Source organism: Chinchilla lanigera, unplaced genomic scaffold (genome assembly GCF_000276665.1).
Source record: "Chinchilla lanigera isolate Chin_1 unplaced genomic scaffold, ChiLan1.0 scaffold00032, whole genome shotgun sequence".
NCBI classification, from domain to species: domain Eukaryota; kingdom Metazoa; phylum Chordata; class Mammalia; order Rodentia; family Chinchillidae; genus Chinchilla; species Chinchilla lanigera.
Window position 1 is genome coordinate 7104830 of NW_004955433.1, and position 20173 is coordinate 7125002.

General features: G+C 43.4%; 1 long non-coding RNA gene across 2 annotated transcripts in view; it reads left to right on the forward strand.

The window, feature by feature from the left end:
* Positions 1-7558: 7558 nt before the first annotated feature.
* The window catches only part of LOC102011575, a 53186-nt gene continuing 40571 nt past the window's right edge, over positions 7559-20173 (forward strand). For both annotated transcript variants that reach the window (XR_001234705.1, XR_261564.2), the window contains exons 1-4: positions 7559-7638; positions 8706-8894; positions 11265-11415; positions 15468-15547. This is a non-coding gene — a long non-coding RNA (uncharacterized LOC102011575). The remainder of the gene's footprint in view (positions 7639-8705; positions 8895-11264; positions 11416-15467; positions 15548-20173) is intronic.

Consider the following 20173-nt stretch of genomic DNA (forward strand, 5'->3'; position numbering starts at 1 on the left):
TACAGTCTCAGATATGTGCATGGGCACTGTCTTTTGCATTCTGTTGTTTGTCTCATGTTGTCCAGCAGTTGACTGATTGTGGTGTAGTACTGGGGATTGAACGCAGGGAGCACTGAGCTACACCCTAGCTCCTTTTATTTTTTTTCATTTTGAGACAGAGTCCTGCCTCATTCCCCAGGCTGGCCTTGAACTTGTGATCCTCTTGTCTGGGCCTTCTAAGTATGTGGGCTTTTAGGTATGTGCCACCATGTCCTTTAAAATGAAGAACATTTTAATTTTGATCAAGACCAATCTATCTATCTTTGTCTTATTATTTATGCTTTTGTTCTCATGTTTAAAAAATGACTGGCTAATCCAATGTCACTAAGATTTACATCTATGCTTTCTTTTTTTAATGCTTTAAGGGCTTTATAGATTTAGCTTTTGTATTTGGTTTTCATGATCTTTTTGAGGTAATTTTTGTCCGTGGCATGATGAGACTTTATTCTTTTATGTGTGATAGCTAGTGATCCCAGTGCCTTTTATTTATTGAGTCTATTTTTTTCATTGAATGATTTTGCTGTATTTGTCACAGTCAATTTTCAATAGATATGGGTTTATATCTGGAGTCTCAGTTTTATCCATCTCTGTGTATGTATGAGGCAACTTCCCTGTTGACTGTGTTGTTGCGTAGTTCCTTTAGAAATGGCTTGCCAGTTAAGTGTATTCCAGGTCCTCTTTGCCTTGAACTAAAACTGGACATGAGAAGCCAAAAATGATGCCAAAAATTTCTTTGAGAAGTGAGGGGTGAAGGGGTAAGGGAGAAACTGGCTCCAGAGAGCAAACTTGGACCAAACAAAAGAGGAAAAGAGAAAAAAAGCAAAAATAAAAATATACCCTTGTCTAGAACATGGCATGCACTACTGTGAAGAGGCACTGCAGATTCTTCATGGCATCCCTCTCTTTCATGCCATTCATATCTTGTAGGAATCCAGGAGAAATTTTACATACAGGGGCCTAAGAGGTGGAGCTGTGTGGATCTTAGGATCCCACCACACCTCTTTTTCTAGCCAGACTAAGCTACACCTTATCTCTTATCTCAAGGGGACAAAATACCTGATACTGGGAATTTAAAGGAGGAGAGGTTTACTTGGCTCATGGTTTCGGAGGTTTCAGGCCATGGTCAGCTGGCTCCAAGCCAGAAACATCATGGCAGAAGGACTCTGGAGAGGAAATTCCTCAGCTCAGGGTGGCAGGGAGTATTTGACAGAGTCAGAGAAGAAGGAGCCAGGGAAGAGATACAGTTCTCAAAGTTACTTCCACCCCCATGGCCCACTATTTCCAACTAGGCCCGACCTCAGCTAGGCTCATCCAACTATGATTTCATCTGTGGGTAACCCACATGAGATTTTAATCCAGGCTAATTGACAGAATTCACTAGCACAGTATGAATCCATGACAAACAGTGTGGCATAAAACTACACTGTATTGATTATTGTACCTTTTCTGAAAATTTTAAAATTTGGAAATGCGAGTCTTACAAATTTTATCTTACAAAGATTATTTTGGTTCCTTGAGACTTCTTGCAATTCCATATGAATTTGAGGATCAGCTTTTCTACTTCTACAAAAAAAGGCCCTAGGAATTTTAATGGGGATTACATTGACTCTTTGGATCCCTTAGGGGTGATATTAGCATCTTAACAATATTGTCTTCTGACCCATAAGCATAGAATGTTTTTTCATTTATTTATGTCTTCAATTTTTCCCAGTATTTTGTTGCTTTTAGAGTATATGTTTTAGATTTCTTTTGTTAAATTTATATCAAAAAACTTTGCTTTTAGTGGTATTATAAATGAAATAACTTTCTTAATTTCAGTTTTGATTGTCCATTGCAAATATAGAAGAGCAAAATAATTGACTTTTACATATCAATCTTGTGTTCTGCAGTGAACTCCTTGTTACTTCTAGTATTTTTCATGGGTGTGTTAGGATTTTCTACATGAAAAATCATGTCATCTAGATATATAAGTACTTTTACTTCTTCCTTTCTAATTTAGGTGCATTTTGTTCTGTTTTCTTGCCTATTTTCCCTGGCTATTATAACTTTTAAGATAATGTTGAGTAGAAATGGCAATAACAGACATCCTTGCCTTACTCTTGGTGGTACTCTTGGGGGAAATTATTTTGAAGGCAAATTTCTTAAAAACATGGTCATTGTAAAGCAAATAAACAAAACTGTATTCTGGAAGATTTTTGTATTCTGATACTTCCCCGGTATGGTGCCTCCGTATTCTGTGAGGATAGAGAATGTTTTCTCTTGAAATAATGAAAGTTGTGAGGCATGGCTGAGACTCCTCTTCAAGGAAGGGCTTGTCCAGCTCTGGAAGTATAATCAGTAGATGTCCCCCAGCTACCAGCCCCTTTAGCATTATCTCAGCCACAGGTAGCTGTCCTGCCCAAGGTCACATCTCTCCATGGGTGGCCCACATATCCAGTGACTAATTCAATGTGAGGATAAAAAGGCATGATCATATTGGACAAAATCAGAACAACTTGGAAGGGTTATTTCAGCTCCAGAGCTCCCTGTGGCCTTGGCCAAGGCTGCTGTTGGTCCTTCAGTGCATCTGGAAGTTTCCTCTTCCCATTCTTGCTTTCTTCCCCCTGATCCTACTAGTGTGATCCCAAGGGCACCTTGTAAACATCCTAAAAGCCAAACTCCCTGCCAGAGGCTGCCTCTTTGGGAATCCCACCCTTGGTACCTCTTCCTGCTTGTCTCTGGGTTGATGGGACCCAAAACTCATTATACCTATAGAAAAATGTAAGAATGATGTCTTTTGAGAGTCGTTACTTTTTTCCATGTGTGGACTCTGGGTCATTTCTCCTTTGGGAACTAGTAATACCATTTTGTACATTTCTAGACTGACTATATATTTTATATAATGCTGTGGCAATTTCCCCATCAGCTGTTTAAAGCTGGGAAAGAGCTTTCCCAGGAAGCTGACTAGGGAGTTCATATCACAGGAGGGTGGATCGTGGGCCATGTGGGGATCTGATGCTAATTTTGTCTTGACTAACATTTTAAAAATTGATTCTGGGTCCAGAAGGCCAGAAAACAACCAAGTGAAAACATCAGGACCCAGCTCTTAGAATTTGTAAATATTACCCTAAAAGGAAAAGGGATTTTGTAAATGGGACTAAGATAGGGTTTTGCTCTGGGGAGGCTGTCCTGGAATATCCAGATGGAGCCTAAATTTAATCATAAGCATCATGACAGTGAGGCCAAAGATGGTTTGATACACAAACAGAAGAGAAGGCAACAAGGGAGAAATTGGAGTGATGTGACCACAAGTCAAGAATGCCTGCAGCCACCTGGAGCTGGAATAGACTTTTTCCTAGAGTCTGCCAATATCTTGGTATTGGCTTAGTGAAACTGATTTTGGACTTCTGGGTTCCAGAATAGTGAGAGAAGTACACTTTGGTTTAAGACACTGAATTTGCAGTAATTTGTTACAGTAGTCTTGGGAGACTAATCCACTGGGTCTTACCTGAATGTTTGGTTCTCTATACTTCTGACCAATATTGAGGGCAGGGAGAATAACATAAGCAACTTGTCCAAGTACTTTACTCAGGAGAGAGAACTCCACCAATTTCTGGCGCTGGTTCCTTCTAGGGAATTGTGCTAAGGCACAGAAGATACAGATGTTTAACTCCTTGCTTTATTAGTACAGGTAGAAGCCCAACCCATATGGAAAGTGCTGGGGCCTGTAGAATGTAAGCTCCTTTTGAACTCTTTCACACCTGACTTAAATGTTTCTCCTTAGGAAGAGGAGTGTGTTTACCAAGATGAGATACTAGATTATGTCTTGCATTGTCCCGCTTCCTTCTTTATTTGCTTGTAGTTTGTCTCACTGTTACATCATTAACTGTGCTCCTGTTTCCTGGGAAACTGAGTGATGTCAGAAGGGCTTAGATTTACATAATCTTAACCTTATTAGTCAAATCCACCCATTGGCCCCTTGAGGTCCCTCATTTGGGGTACACAAATGCAAACATTGGGAATTTTCTTGTTTTCTATTTTTATCCACAAGTTTTAGTGACCTGTACACTTTTCTCTCAATTTACTAATTTCATTCATCTTATTTCTATTAGCTTGACATCTTCCTCTACTCCAATACAATGGATTTCCTGTGGATCAATACTGTCAGCTCAGTGCTTTTCAGCAAAGACAGTGAAGGTTTGCTTAACAAACCCGCGGATGGCACAAAGCTGTAAGACAGACCTTTCCAATTCAAACATGAAATAGGAGAATCAGAATTGATAAAGTTTTATCATCTTTGGGAAAGATAGATCTGAACCAACATGTTGAAACAAAACAGAAATATAAATATCACACATTTGGTTTCAGAATGATCAACTGGGTCATGACAGGATTGGGGAGGCTTTTCATTTTCCAAATGAGAGCCACTGAGAGCCATTTATGTGCAAAGAGTGGAGGACGTAGTTGGGCACAGGCTCAGTATGAGCCAGCTGTGTGTGTGTTGCCTGATAAAGAGCTTGCACAGTCATTGGCTGCATTAGCAGGGATACAGTGACTAGACAGTGGGGGCCATGTGTTCTGGACAGGCCAGACTGCATATGGACTTGAGGAGGATGATAAAAGACTTGGGTTTAAACTCCTGTCCCTGGTGCGTGGCCCAGGGCAGTGCTGGGAACAAGGCTGAGCAGATCGTAGCTCACATGAAGAAGCAAAGTCAGGGCTGTCAGACCCAAATTCTTTGAGCTCTCCAGAGAGTTTACCTTGAACACAGTAAGGATGAACGTCTGTCAGAAGGGCCCTGGAAAGATTTACTACACTTGGCAAGAAACTGGCCCAGATGAGCTCTTTCTATTGCTGACAGTCATGGTTCTTCTTCTTCTTCTTCTTCTTTTTTTTGTTTTGTTGTTTTTTGGAGACAGGGTCTTACTATGCAGTTCAGGCTGGCCTTGAGCTCACTTTGTAGCCCAGGCTGGTCTTGAACTCACAAAGATCCTCCTGCCTCAGCTTCCTGAGTGCTGGGATTACAGGTGTGCATCACTACGTCCGGCTCAGTCATGGTTCTTTGAAGTCTATACAGGCCTCACATGAATCATGTGAGGTAGGTAGGGTGGTGATATGATTTCTGTTGCAAAGAGGAGAGTGGGAGAGACTTATCTAAGAGTTGCAGAGGGGAGCCTAAGACAGAAACAAAACTCAGGCTTCCTGACTAGGAGCCCAGGGCTGTTTCCATGAGACTAGGGCTTGCCCTGGATGAATCATATGGGAACTTGGTTTGTTATTTATGTGTATTGTGAAAGTCTTGGTCAAGATCCAGAACATCTTCTAGGCTGGGCCCAATTTGGTTGACTCAAGGTGAATTGGTGGGGCAAGGAGGAAGAGGTGGATTTGAGAAATATTAAAGATTTATTGCCTGGCTGATTCTAGGTATCTTCTTAGTGACTCGAAGGATTGAAGACTTGATTGCCCAAAGGTGAGAAATTGGTCCCTGGTGGGCCATCTGGTGGTGGCTGGGTCCCTGACTTGACAGCCTTGGTATCACTGCCTCAGTGTCCCTTCAGTTTTTCTTGCAGAAATGGATGTTCATGAGCAAAGCCCTTTGTGACAGTGACATCCCTATGACCAGAGCCAGCTGCTGGCAGTTAGCCTTCCTGTGCACTGACCCAGGAAGCAGTGGATACAGCTCCCGCCCCCACCACAGGTAGATGTCGTGGTGGCCTATCCAAGAGCTCCTCAGCTCTCTTTCCCTTCCTTGTTCCTGTTTTCTTTCTTTTTTTTTTTTTCCTGAGCAAATATTTCACATTTGACTTCTAGCCCAGGCAGAACACATCCACCTCTTCTGCAAGACAACTAAGGGTTGTCACTAGGCTGCAAATGAACAGCTTTGATTGCTCAGGAAAAGATATTACAATTTTATCTCCTTGTACTGTTCAATAAAACATTAGTATCTCAGCATTTTTATTTAACAATAGGCAACCTTAGGCCAGTAATTATGCAACAATTATAATCATAAAAACTGTCCCCTGCTGCTCACCTAGAAACACGAATATATTAAACCAAGACTAACCATCTAAAAGGCAGGCAGCAAAGCCCCCTCATTTTTAATGTCCCTGCAGTGCACCATGGGAAGCTAATAATTCACCCTCTAATTAGTATCCCTTCTGCTGCTGTTGGCGCAAGGACAGACAAAGAGGGAGCGGCTTCGTTACAAACTCGCCTTGGTAATCTTTAAACGTCGGGATGCACTGCGGGTTGGCTGAGCTGAGCGGGGCAAAACAGGTTGGGCAATTAGAGGTGGGCAGAGGCTCACCTTGTCCGCACTGGGAGTTTTTGCCCTAACAAGCTCCAGGCAAGCACCCTACCAGCCCATCCCAAAGCCCCTTTCTCTTTCAAGCCTTGCCACATGTCTTTTCAATCCTCCTTCATTAAATCTGGCCAGAAGGATGGAGTGGCAGTGGTGGTCGAGAGGTAGAACCTGAGGAAGTAATTGTCCCTGTGAGAGCTGGCATGTCTCAGAGGCCCCCAGGCAGGAGCTGCTCATGGCAGCAACTGCCCCAGCTGACCAGCGAGAGGGCCAGTGGGCAGTGACAGAAGGACTCAGAGGATGACTTTCTGCCCCAGACAGGATGACCTGGGTATCTGCCCAGGTATGTCCAGAGCTTGGTGATTCACTGAACTGCCACCGATCACTGTCCTTGGTCCAGAGGGTCTTGCTCCGACCCTCAGGAGGGCTTGTAAGACCATATAGGACTTCTCAAAGACCAGCATCCACCCTGACTAACCTTGTCATTGTACTGATGAGAAGGCCCAAACCCGCATCAGGAAATAGTCTCCCGGGGTCACACACAGGTTGTCAAGGGCCCCTGTGCTGAGGGGAGGGAGGGAGCGGAGGAGACTGTGGTGAGCAGGAGCTCGTACCCTCTGTTCTGAGGCAGCTCTATGCTAACTGGCATCAGACAGCAGGCATCCAACATGGTTAGATCTGATTTGTAACAGAAAATAAAAACCTAAGATTTTGAGGTAAAATCTGCAGTAAAAGTTTTAGTGACCCAGAATTACATAATCAGATAAGATTATAGAATTAAAAATACATACAGTGCATGTTTGTGAGCCAACCTAGCCCGAGTGCTTCCACAGTGGTACTTCTGGCCAGCCAGGACACAGCCTGATGATGTGGCTTCCTCTGTGCTGAGATTTGGATCCAGTGTGACCACAGTTGGCCTTCCCTGTACCTTGCCTGTGTGGCCAGCAAGTCAGCCCTCTCACTGAACGGTGGAGACCAGGATGGAAGGAGTCAGGGAACAGCTGGGTGTAATTAGGCAGCCAGGATTAAACCCAGGTTTAAAAAGATGGGGCATTTTTCTCTCTATCACCAGCTCATTAGCTCCCCACTTTGACAGCTGAAGCATTCCCAAGGCTGGCCGGAGCCAGATTGTTTTCCTCCAGAGCCATCAGAGAGCACCTAAGATTTGGTAATGAGATTCTTTGTGACCTGAGAGGAGAGGGCAGCAGAAGGCTGAGTCATGAACTCCTGGGACATCTGGACGGACTCTCAGAGCTGCTCCTCCATCCAGAGAACTGGTCTGGCCAGAGGAGAAGCCTGGTGGAGAATGGAGCCGGGAGGTCAGAATTACTTTGCTTAGAAGGGGGAAAGCCCCCAAGACTGAGCTGGAGCAGTGATTACTGTCAGGGTCTTCTTGCCGCGAGCCTTTGCCATGACGCTGTTTGGGCTGCTGCTCTAACTGCTACCTACAGGCGCATCTGTCATCATCAGGGTGGGAAAATCCCAGGGCAGGCCAGGAGGAAGCTTGGGAAGTCAGGTCAAGGTTGAAGAGAATGCCCAAGGCCCTTTCTTGCGCCCCAGGGGATCCCAGAGTTGGCATATCTTTAATGCATTTACCTCAGCTGCAAGGGAACCACTGATATTCTTTTCCTGGGGACTCCCTAGCAGGAGGAGAATGCCTTTTATTTGACCTTTTGTTTTTCTCAAATAGCTAAAATGAAAATAGCGGATCTCTCCCCTGGCTTGGGGAGGAGCTGGTGCTCTGCAGCCCAGCCGGCAGCAGGGGTGGCTGCTGCAGTAATTGGGTGTTAAGAGGGCCACCTGGCCTCTCTGTGGCTGTATTTTGGTCAGAAAAGCTGAGTGTTCTATTTTTGGGGGAGCAGATGTTTTGTTTGTGTTTTTTTTTCTCTTTTTACATTTTAAAAATTTACAGTAAGTTTTAATTTAGGAAGACAATTGCTACTGGTAACAAGGGAAGTGTCTATCACGTGGTTGAGTTCTTATTTCCGGTAGCTGCTATCCCAGGGGACAGAGGGGAACTAAGATTTATTTACTGTCTTACTAGAGTTTTAGGTTCCTCACTTAGCGCATGACATAGATATTATTATCCCCGGTTTCAGATGAAGACTCTGAGGCTTAGAAAGGTGGGACTTGACTTTGGTCACACAGCTGGAAGGAGGAGGGAGTTAAGTGTCACAGATATGTAGAGAAGAATAACCCATGCCTTCCCACCATCCTGGGCTTCCTGTCCTTTTTTTTTTATCTTATAATTATAGTTTTCAGCTTGGAGCATGTTTCTGAATGAAGAGTCCTATCATTTCCTCCAGAATTATTGGCTCAATAAAAATACACTTGGGCCTAGATCTTATTAATTTATTTACAGACTTTTTTTTTGTAAGCCACATAGGTGTTCCTGAAGCACACTTCTGAATGAGTATTTCTAGTTTAGAAAGATAGACACAAGGCCTGGAATCTGAAGATCTGGGCTCAAGATCTGCCTGTTGCCCCTTCTTACCTCTTGGTCTGAATTTGTCACTGCAAATCAAATGATAAAAAGGCATTATTGTGAAAGAGCACCAAGTGAGCTTCTGCACAGGTAGGTACTTTGTACACTCTGGAGTTGCTGTGCAAATGTTAGTCTTCCCTCCTCTAGGCACCCCAGTACCTAAGTCCTGTCTTTCCCTCCAGAATTATGTAAGTGCGGGGTCACACTGGAACTGTTAGCTAAGAGCCCTTATTTGAAAATCTGACAACCCAGCTTCCTCTGCCTGCACAGTTGTTTGCTGATGATTAAATTATTGTAAATTAGTTCTACTCATAGTATAATAAATGCCATTAGCATGACTAATCACATACCTGATTATATAACCCACTCCTCCTCCCTCGACATATTTTCTGCATCCTACAACCAATAAATCCAGTGTTGATATAGAGCTCTTGTTAGGGCTGATGAATGGGCTTTGGAACATTTGCTGGGTGTGTTCTGATTCCTCCCACACTTAGAAAGACCTTTAGAGAGCACCCTCAAGTCAGGGAAAAGATCCTTCAGTACCAGCCTTGCTCATCTATTTGGCTTAGTTCTCAGGCATTGTTGTTATTATTATTTAGTTACTAGTACTAGTAGTGCCATTTGTTGAAATTATTATGTATCAGACCATACTAAAGCCCTTTATGTTTATTGTTTTATTCATGGATGTACTCTTTTGTTTATTCCTTCAAGAAACTGTGATATGAGCATTGCTATTATTATCCCCATTTTATGGAAAATAGTACTGAGGGCCAGAGAAGTTAAGTAACTTGCTCACATCATCTTCTTAGCAAGAGGTAGAGTCAGGACTTGTGTACAAGTCATCCTGGTTCAAAAGCTTATGCCCACCCCAATATACCACACTGCCCCTACTGTGTGGGAAACCATGTAGCTAGAACAGCTCTGCTGGTGGATTTGGACAACCAGGGGGATAGAAGAGCAGTGTAGGTGGGTGAACCCAAACTGGGAGCTGACAGACATCTCCTGAGTTGCCTGGCTGCTTGGTTATTAATGACAGAGAGTAGCTGGTGACATGGTAATGTTGTTGGCAGTGGCCACAGGACCACAGGGGCTGGTGGTGGGTAAGGAAATGCAGTTTTGTGTTGTGTAAGTAGGACATGCTCTTGCTGGGAAGACCTATGTTCAGGACTCAGCTCTTCCTTCTACCTTGTTTTCCTCCTACCTCCACCCTTAGCTTTACTGCCTAACCTGTCTGGGCCTCAGTTTTCTCATCACAGGGCTGTTTGGAGGGTCAAATGAAATTAAGGTTGTAAAAGCAGTTTGTAAGCTGTGAAGTGATTTCCATATGTAAAGAACTATTTCTAACCTTCTTCCGTGAATGAGGACATCCAGAATTTAACCTAAAGCCTTGAGTACTTAGACAAGTACAGATTCATCTTCCAGCTAAACAAATGGGAGGGTAAGGGGCAGCAAGAGAGGTGGTCCAGGCTGGTGTGAGGGTGTCCATACTGGAGAGGACCTTCATTCCAGCAAGACCTTTCCTCGACCTTGCTCCTCCAAATTTGTGTGCAGAATAACCAGTATTTGAAGTGCTTAGCACTGTAGCTTCCAATATATTACACTGCCTCCCCTGTGACTTGCTTTAGGAAAATCAGCCAGGGCTTTGGGATAAGAGAGTGAAGAGCTATCTAGTGTACATGTATTGACTACCATCCAAGACAGGAACGCTCATCCCAGGCTTCCTTGATTTTACAACTTAAAGGAACTTCTCGGTTTGGTCTAAAGGGCAGAGGTCTAAAGAGCTGTCCATGGTAGCAAGAAGTCTTCATAGCTGGGCTTGCCTGGCATGATTCAGTTCTTGAAATAGGGAGCATATGAGATGGGCAGTGCGGGGGGTGGGATGGGGGATGGTACGGAGTGGGTCCACACCAGTTAAGACAACTATGGGGCATCGGTGCTGCTCTCTCAGTCCTGCCATCCTTCATCATGACAGACATCACTACTTGAAAGTAGCATTCTTTCCTGTTGAGCCTCTGAATGCTTCAGTTCTGTGTCGCCCCTAACAAATGGGAGCTGGCTTACAGAAAGAGACCCAGAGAAGGAAATAGATGCATTCAGGATTACAGGTGGGGTTAGGACCAGAAGAGTTCTTTTTTTCATTTTATATCTTGCTAACTTGAATCTTTTCTAAATCTATCTTGGTGCATATCCCGAATCCCAAGTCATTTATTTATTAAATTTTTAATAGAGTCCTTGGGGGAAGACAACACCTGTGGCATGGTGAATGAAAAGAAGTGCTATGATTTGAATGTGTACCCATCCAGAATTCATAGGCTGGAACCTAGGACCCAATGTAATAGTTTAAAGTGAGGGTCTTTAGGAAGTGATTAAGTCATAAGGGCTCTGTCCACGTGCACGGTATTAGCGCCCTTGTAAAAGAGTCTGAGGGAGTGATTTGGGACCTTTTTGCCCTTTCAGCTCTTCTTCCATGAAAGAAGCTGGTATTTGTTCCTTTTGCTTTTCTGCCATGGAAGGCAGCACGTGAAGCAGGCAGCATCATGAAGTGAAGAGCAGCCCTCTGACACGGAATCTGCCAGCACCTGGATTTGGGACTTCAGCTTCTAGAACTGTAAGAAATAGCTTTGTATTCTTTATGGACTACCCAGTCTGTGGTGTTTTGTTATAGCAGCAGAAATGGATTAAGGCAGAAGGTATACAGGTTGATTATTCATTATCTGAAATGCTTGAGACCAGAAGTGTTCTGGATTTCCTTTCTGTTGTGCAGATTTTGGAAAATTTGCATATACATAAGGAGATATCTTGGAGATAGGACCTGAAGTTTTATGTAAACTTTATATACATAACTTGCATATAATTTTACAGCCTATTTTTAGTACACCTACATTTTGTTTGTGGCTAACATGAAGTCAGCTGTGCAATTCCCACTTGTAGCATTATGTTGATGTTTAAAGTTTCAGCATTTAGGGTATTTTGGGCTTAGGATTTTCAGATTAGTGATGTTCAGCCTGTATCTATTGCTCCATAGCAAACCACACCCAAGATATAAAATAATGACCATTTATTAACTCTCACCATTCTGTGGGGTGGCAAGGAGCTCTACTTATCTGGAATAGATTGGGCTGGTCTTACTGGCTCGCTTAAGCATCTGTGGCTGGCTGGTGGTCAGTCTGGAGCTGGCTGGTCTGGGATGGCCTCAGTGGGCAGTGCATCATTTTGCCACAGCAGAGGCCTCCCTTCCTCCAGCAGGCTGACTCAGGCTTACTCTCATAGCTATGGACTTCAGAAGAGTACAAGTCCAAGCATATGTTGCCTCTGGAGGTCAAGGCTCAAAACTGGCACAATGTCACATCTGCCACATTCTGTCATCTAAAGCAAGTCATAAGCAGGACTGGGACTGGGAAAAGGAAAGAGAGGCATGTAAGGCACACATCTGAAATAGACACTGGCTCTCAGGTGTTGACCCTAAAGTTGAATGACCCTGAAGTGTGAGCGCCTTCTTAAATTTTGAGCCCCAGGCTCCTGATTTCCTCAGTTTAGACTCAGCCCTGGCTTCCAGGCCAGCCCAGATTTCAAAGACGCCACATCTCTTAATGGGAAGAGCTATCAAGTCACATTGCTGAAGTCACCAATGCAAGGAGGGAAGGAAATAAAGCTTTTAATGCAATCAATCAACAGCAGGGCATTGCAAAGTCTCAGTAGTTGCTCGATCTAGAGCTTCTCGGGGGCAGGTCATTCTCAGTTTATAATCCACACCTTTTGGATTTTCTCCCATCAGCTTGAGAGTCTCTTATGTCAAAGAAGCCCTTGCCCTATTCCTATTTTCTCACTGCTAAACACTTCACCCAGCTCTGGCCTAGTTCGAGCCTCCTCACACTGGCATTTCATGAACTTGAACTCTTGAACTTGGGAGCTGGTAAAATGCGGTCTTGGGTTTAGGTATCCAGAAATGATGGCCATTATTTTAAAGGGGATTGGTAATGACATTTTAACACAAAATCAAAGCTTGTTTTTACAGTACGTGTGGCTTCAATGTGTTTGCTAAATCCAGCAGGCTGACTGCTTTCTCCAGTAGGATTCTAGGAATTTGAAGAATTGATGGGTCTTTGATTGAGGAGATTTCTAAAGGATGCAGGTGTCCAAATGCACGATTATATCTGGACTTGAGAGATGTGGCTCCTTTGGGGCTAGAGGTATTGTTAATAGAGTCAGCACTTGGATTCATGGCAGGCAGAAGCTGCTTCCTACAGGAGGATAGAAATGCGGCCACCAGATGCATTGTTATCACAGCTGGATTCAAGGTCACTCTTAAGTCAAGAGCATCAGGCTGTGTCAACAGGAATAAAATTGACTGGACCAGTAATGGCATTGGCTTGTGGTGTGACCTGGGGTCTGGGTCCTACATCCAACTTTGATCCAATTGTCAAGGAGGTCTGGACTTGGCCCTCGAGTTTGCTGCTTTCCTTTGCCACTCCCCTTCTCCCCCAGTTCTGACAGAAAGCCTGTCCAAAATTGAGTTCTGACCAGGTCACACCTGGCTCTGATCCCTTCCTCTGGCCAACTTTCATATGCTTCTTTTGTACAGAATAGGCTCCAGCCACCTTGAACTTGCCTGTCACATTCCCCTTGCTGTGTTCTTACTCACCCTTCCTCTCTTGCTAGAGAGCCCTTCCAGCTATGTAAGTCGAGATTCTATCCATTTCTTAAGGCACAGATTAGTTTTTGCCTCTTCCATGAAGTTTTCTCTGATCTTTTTATAGAAATCCTCCTCAAATATCCCAAGATATTTTGAGGGTATTAAAATTAAGTGTAGGTGCCCACCAACAGGTGAATGGATAAAGAAATGGAGGTGTGTATACACGACATAGTACATGACTATCAGCCATGAAGAAGGATAAAATTATATCATCTGCAGGAAAATGGATGGAGCTGGAGATCATCACATTAAGTGAAGTACATCAGACTCAGGAAGACAAGCATTGCATATCTTCCCTAATATGTGGAATCTAAAAAAGATGACGTGAAAATAGAAGGGCTACTCTTATTAGACAAGAAGAAGGGAATAAAGGGGGGATGGAGTATAAAGGAGAGTAACGGGAAGATAAAAATGTTATTAATATGAAGAAGTCATGATGTTAACATGAATTTTTATTGGATTGTAAAGATATCCACTATGCTATGTTAAGTGAAACAATAGGTTATGAAATAGTCCATATAGCTTTGCCAATGTTTAATTTTTAAAAATGCATTAATGTATGGCAATATCAAGAAATCAGCTAGATTTAATCTATTTTAATCTGTCTCTTGAGAGTGAGATGGTGAGAGCATTTTTCTTTTTGTCTGAGAGTATTTTTTGACTTGTGCTATTATAAAATGCTTCTAAGCAGAGGAAAGTAAAAATTGTGGCTGGGCATGTGGATACATACTTGTAATTTCAGTACTCTGGGAGGCTGAGGCAGGAAGATTGCAAGTTAGAGTCCAACCTGGAAAAATCCCTGTCTCAAAATAAAAAAAAATGAAAAAGGGCTGGAGATGTAGCTCAGTGTGAAGGCCCTGAGTTCAACCCCCTTGTGATAGATATGTTAATTAGCTTGATTGTAGTAATCATTTCACAACATATATGTATCTCAAAGCATGATGTTGTACACCTTATATATATGTATTTTATTTGTCAATTATATTCAATAAGAAAGAATATCATTCAGGATAAAGGCTTTGCGAATGGTTTGGGATCAAATACAAATTTTATTATTTACTGGCTATGTGGCTTTGGGCACAGTGCCTTAGCTAGAATGGATTATAAAATATAAGTACTTCAAAAGATCTTCTGCAAATGGAAAGGGATCAAGAGATGGAGTGGGAAGGGGGAGGGGAAGAGGGTTAAAATAAATTAAGATGTATTAATGTATATGTACCAACTTCCCATGAAGAATATGATCACTATGTATGATAAACAAGTACTAAGAAAAAACTGGAAAGAAGAATACAAAAATAAAGCTATACTTCATATATCATGGTAAAATTGAATATCATATATTGATTTGCAATAGGGTCTGAATACATACTGTCAATTTTTATCATTGTTGTTTTAAAGTACCAGAAAGTAGTTATCAAGCATTTGCTATGTGCCCAGGGTCACAGAAGGCACTGGAGAAACAGTGCTATATTCTGCCTCGTACAGCGTAGAGTTTGTTATGGTTTATGCCTGGATGTCCCCTCCCTGGAAACCTTATGTGGTCATGGTATGGGTAGGCTTTTGGGAAGTGGCTGAATCTAGAGTTTGTGATTGATTCACGGTCTAATGATGGGATTAAGGGTATGAATGCTACACCGGCCCTAAGGTGGGTAGCCTGCATACAATATAAGGGAGGGAAAGAGGCTTGTCCTCCCCTCATTCCCTTACTGCTTTTGCTAGCCCCTCTGCCATGTGCCACCCTGCCTTGGAGCCAGCTGATTATAGACTGATACCTCCACAAACTAAATACTGATATTTGCGTACTGATACCTCTACACTAAATAAACTTTTCCTCCCTTTAACTTTGAGCCTTGGGTATTTTGTCCTAGCAATGAGAGAAAAGTAAATAAGACAGAGTTTAACAGGTATGAAGTGCTAATGGAACCCTGTATTGTGGTGATGTTCTGTTAATTTTACCTTCTTTCCAGATTACCAGGACATGGGCACCTGGCCTGTATTTTCGTATGGTTTCAGAGCATCTGACAGCTCATTTCATGCACAGTGAGTGGTATGTGAATGAATGGAAATATAGATGATAGTGGATCAGTTGCCAATTCAGATGGAGCTATCCTTGCCAAAAATTGTTAAGCATGAACTCTAGATCACATGGGGAAGATCGTTTTTCGTGACTATATGAAATTACTTTTTAAAAATTTTCATTAGTGTATATTTGTAGCATTCAATGATTACATTCACCATGGGGAGTTGGTACATGCATGGGACACATCTAAATTCTTACCTTCCTTCCACTCCCCTTCCCCCCATACTCTTAAACCTGTTCCTTTCTTTTTTTTGAGACAGGGTCCCTATGTAGTTCAGGCTGGCCCTGAACTTACTATGCAGCCCAGACTGGCCTCCGACTTGAGGCGATCCTCCTGGCTCAGGCTCCTGAGTGCTGGGATTACAGACATGTGCCATCATGCCTGACCCTTAGATTTGTTTTTTGCAAAAAATCAATCTCCTTATTTCTTATTATCTATCTTTTGTTTTGCTCTTTAATTTATGTGTAGTTTGGTATTCTCATATAAGAGAAACCACATTATGGTTAAGCTTTTGTGTCTGATTTATTTCACTTAACATTATAGTCTCAAGTACACCCATTTTTCTACAAATGACTCAAAAATGACTTATCCTTCTTTATGGCAGAGTAGTATTCCATTGTGCCTAGATACCACATTTTCTTTTTCCATTTGTCTGTTGGTGGATGTATAGGTTGCTTCCAAGATTTAGCCATTATGAGTGGTACTGCTATAAAGAGAGGTGTGCATGTGTCACCATACTATGATGCTTTTAACTGGGAAAGGTCTTGAATGGAGAACTATAGCTAGAATCCTGGGCCAGGCACAAGGAATGTCGTGTATAGGTAGTAAGAAGTAGGCACCAGGGACTTTCATTCTGCCTGATGATGTCTTGGGGCAGAAAGCTGCAATTCTCCTTGCCACAGTGAGATAAGTCCCTTGTCTCTATAACTGAAAATATGTGAGCCTGAGGCAATGGGAAATACGTTAGTCTGAGTGTCTGGATTTTGGTCCAGGCTCTGTTGTTGAGCATCTATGTGACTCTCACCTTCTGAGCCTCAGTTTCCCCATTTGAAAATTAAGGAAGGAGGACTACCTCAGCGGTTTAATAACTCATTATCTTTTTTTCTCTGTCTTTTCTTATTTATTCCTTTCTCTCATAAATATTTTAACCCAAACCATTTTTCAAGTGAATTCATGTTCAAAGATGTTCTGTTTAGCACGAGACTGGAAATCCTGGGGCTTCTGGCATTCAGTTCTCTTGTCCCTTACTGCTTCCCACACTGTCCCAACAGTGGTCTGAGAAGACTTCTAAAAACTTGCAGGATTCCAGCAGACCCAAGAAAACCCTGGCCTCTTGATTTCAGGGCCTTTTGCTCCAGCATTCTATGACTCAGGGCAACAGAATCCAAAGCCTTTAATTAAAATCATTTCAACTGCTCCCCATTAACTATGATGGATGCACCAGCTGGAGAATAAGTGCATTAATGCTATAATTATCTGTTGAGGATGTTTTATTGATTCTGCAATGATATTCTAGTCAGTTTGTATTATTTAGTTTCAGACTTAAATCATGAAGAAATGTCTATTAGTGAAGAAATTAATCATCTAGATCAAATTGTCATTGATGCTTTTAGAAATAAGACTTGGGAATAGGCTTAGTCAAATCTCCTCTTGCCCAGTGTTGGTGGCGGTGATGGTCAGTGGTCTGGGCTGAGGAGAAGGCTTCAGTTCATAGCTCTGAGACTGCAGGTGAAATGTCAAGTCCCTCTTGCACATCAATAAACCTTTTCTCCAGCTTGGTTTTCTGGAATCCATGCTTCCTACTGTGGGTCCATAGATGATACCAAGGCAGGGCCAGGCCTAAGGCCTTGTGAGCTTTCTGGGATTCTAGGGCTTTTCTCTCTGGGTTTTAGTGCCAAGGTCCCTAAAGCATCAGCTCCTTCATGTCTTGAGGGGACCCCAGAGGAAGCCTAAGAGATGAGACCCTCAGATGTGGAATTTCTCAGTGAGAATGGCTTCAGTTGCAAACGACACAAAACCAATGCAAACAGACCCAGGCCAAAGAGGAATCTGGCTCCCACTACTGAAGTGTCCGGAGGAGGGCTGCTTTCTACATGGTTTGGCTGAGGTATCAAAAGACCTGGCTTCTCTGTGTCTCAGGTTGACTTTGCTGGACCTCTGAGCCTTGTATTCAAGCTATCTGATGGCAAAAAGGGGGCAGCAGCTTCATAGCCACTCACTCCAGCATTACATTAGGTGGAGAGGGTTGCCTTGTCTCTCCCAAAGCCCCAGAGGATGCACCCCACCTTGCTGGCTTGACTGTGCATTTCCTTTCTGCATTAAATATTGGTAGCTGTGGGTTGGCATCAGCTGCAATGGCTCTGTCTGGCTCTGCTGGGCTCCTCAATGTGTGCTTCTCCACGCATACACAGCCCCAATGTGGGATAAGAACATTATGAGGGCAGATGAGAAGAACAGAAAGGGAGATGACATGATCAACCCAATGCTCCTGCTCAGATGTAGTGCACATCACAACCACTCATATCCCACTGGCCAAAGTCAATCATGTGGCCAAGACAATATAGAAGGGCCTGCGGAATACACAGGTCCCACAGGGACAGAGGGGAGCGAGCACTTGCAAGCACTGATAGGGTTTACCGTAACTCCTAGTCTACATGAGCTGAGAAGGTAGGGGGGACTCTTCCAGAAGAAAAGCAGGGGCAATTTTCTAGAAGCATCAGCCTCCTTTGATATACTACAGTCCTCTCATCCGCTGTTTGAAATCTCTTCCCTCTTTCCCCCAACGAAGGGAAGCACGTAACCTTCCGAGACAACCCACTTTATCTTGTGACCACTCTGCCACTCTTCCAGAAAGAAAAGAATGGAAAAAGCTTTCTTTAGCTCTAGCTGTGGAAGCTACCAATATGACAGGAGAGACAAGGAGGAAGACATGGAGGTCTTAGGCTCATCTGAAGGGCTTCACTGAAAGAAAGAAGCAGGATGTGAGAGAAAACAGCAAGGTAGAATATCATTCTCTCAGGATTGTTTCATTCTAATGTACGCAAAGTAATTAAAATACTCTGCCACCCACGCATCCTTTTCTCGGGGCGAGGGATTTGTGGTCCTGGGTGATCCCGGATCCAGGCGGAGGGATGAGTCCTGGATCAACAGGAACGTGACTTCTTCTCCTTCATGTGTCTTTGGATGAACTGTTTACTTAAACTGGCTTTTAATTTACTAGCCAACAATTAGAACTGGCTAACAGGCCAACAAGCTGGTGTGCTGCACCCAATTATCTTCTGAAAATGTATTTCTATGATTGGGGCTTTTAATTGCAATTTAAATCAAATGCTCATGAACCCAGGTGCCATCGAGGGAATGAGACCAGTTAATGAAACAATGAGGGCTCTTAGTCCAACTCAGAGGTAAAGGGACACCAGGAAAGGAGATTGTTTCCTTTTTATTTCCTTCTTTTTTTCTTAAATTGCCTTTGAAGACAGTGATGCCATCAATCCCAGCACAAGGCGGCAGCGGTCCAAAAGAGGCTCCTTGTTACAGTGAGACCATAAGAGGCCCCAGAGCCTGTCTTGCTTTCCAGGGGTCATCTTGCTTTCCAGGTATCTTTGCCTGCACGGGTTTCAGTGGCTTCCCCTCTCCGAACATCTTCGGTGGCTGCTCCCAGACTGAAGGAGCGGTGCCCCTCTCAGGGTCCCGTGGGGAAGGAGTTTGTGTCCCTGGGACCGATGTTTTTATGCAGATGTGGCATGAGCCCAGAGCCCAGAGCCATGTCGTCTCTCTCCCCACTAACTCATAGTGCTTAATTCACGTTACTTCCCTCTTATGAAGAGCAGATTTGCCAATTATCCCTGAAATTTTTGATTAGGTGCCTTTTACCTAAGACACTGTGCCACAGGCTATGGACTCCTGAGGTTCATTTAGTTCCCTCTGAAGGATGAGAGGGGCTTGGCTGAAAATCACAGACACTGTACCATTTTCAGACACAAGCAAGTCTTTTTTTTCCCTCAAGTTTCCACGTACCTTTGGGCTTGCACCTGGATGATGTGGATTTAAAACAGCTACAGCAACAACCATAACAGGCACCATTTCCCCTGCGAAGTGGTTGTCATTCCAGCTGCACATTAGAATCACCTTGGGAGTCTTAAAAAATACTGATGCCCGGGCTCTCTCACCCAGGAGTTTCAACTTCCTGGGTCTGAGTTTGGGCCCAGGCAGTAATACTCTTAAAAGCTCCCCAGATAATTCTCACTCACACCCAGAGCTGGGAACCACCAATCATATGCCTCTAGTATACCAGGAATGGTGCAAGAGATTTGCATATAGAAGGGCTGGAATGAGGTATTATTACTATTTCCATTTTCCAAACAAGGGGATGATGCCCAGATGGATTTAGTAACTCACCCGGGATGACCCATTGGCTAGATAGCAATGACAGGCTATCAGATTAGGCCTTTCACAGTCCTAGAGGTACATAAGCGCAGGCTGTTTGAACTGTTTGAGGTTAAAAGACCAGGGGAAGCCGGGCATGGTGGCGCATGCTTGTAATTCCAGCACTTGGGAGGCTGAGGCAGGAGATCGTTGGGAGTTCGAGACCA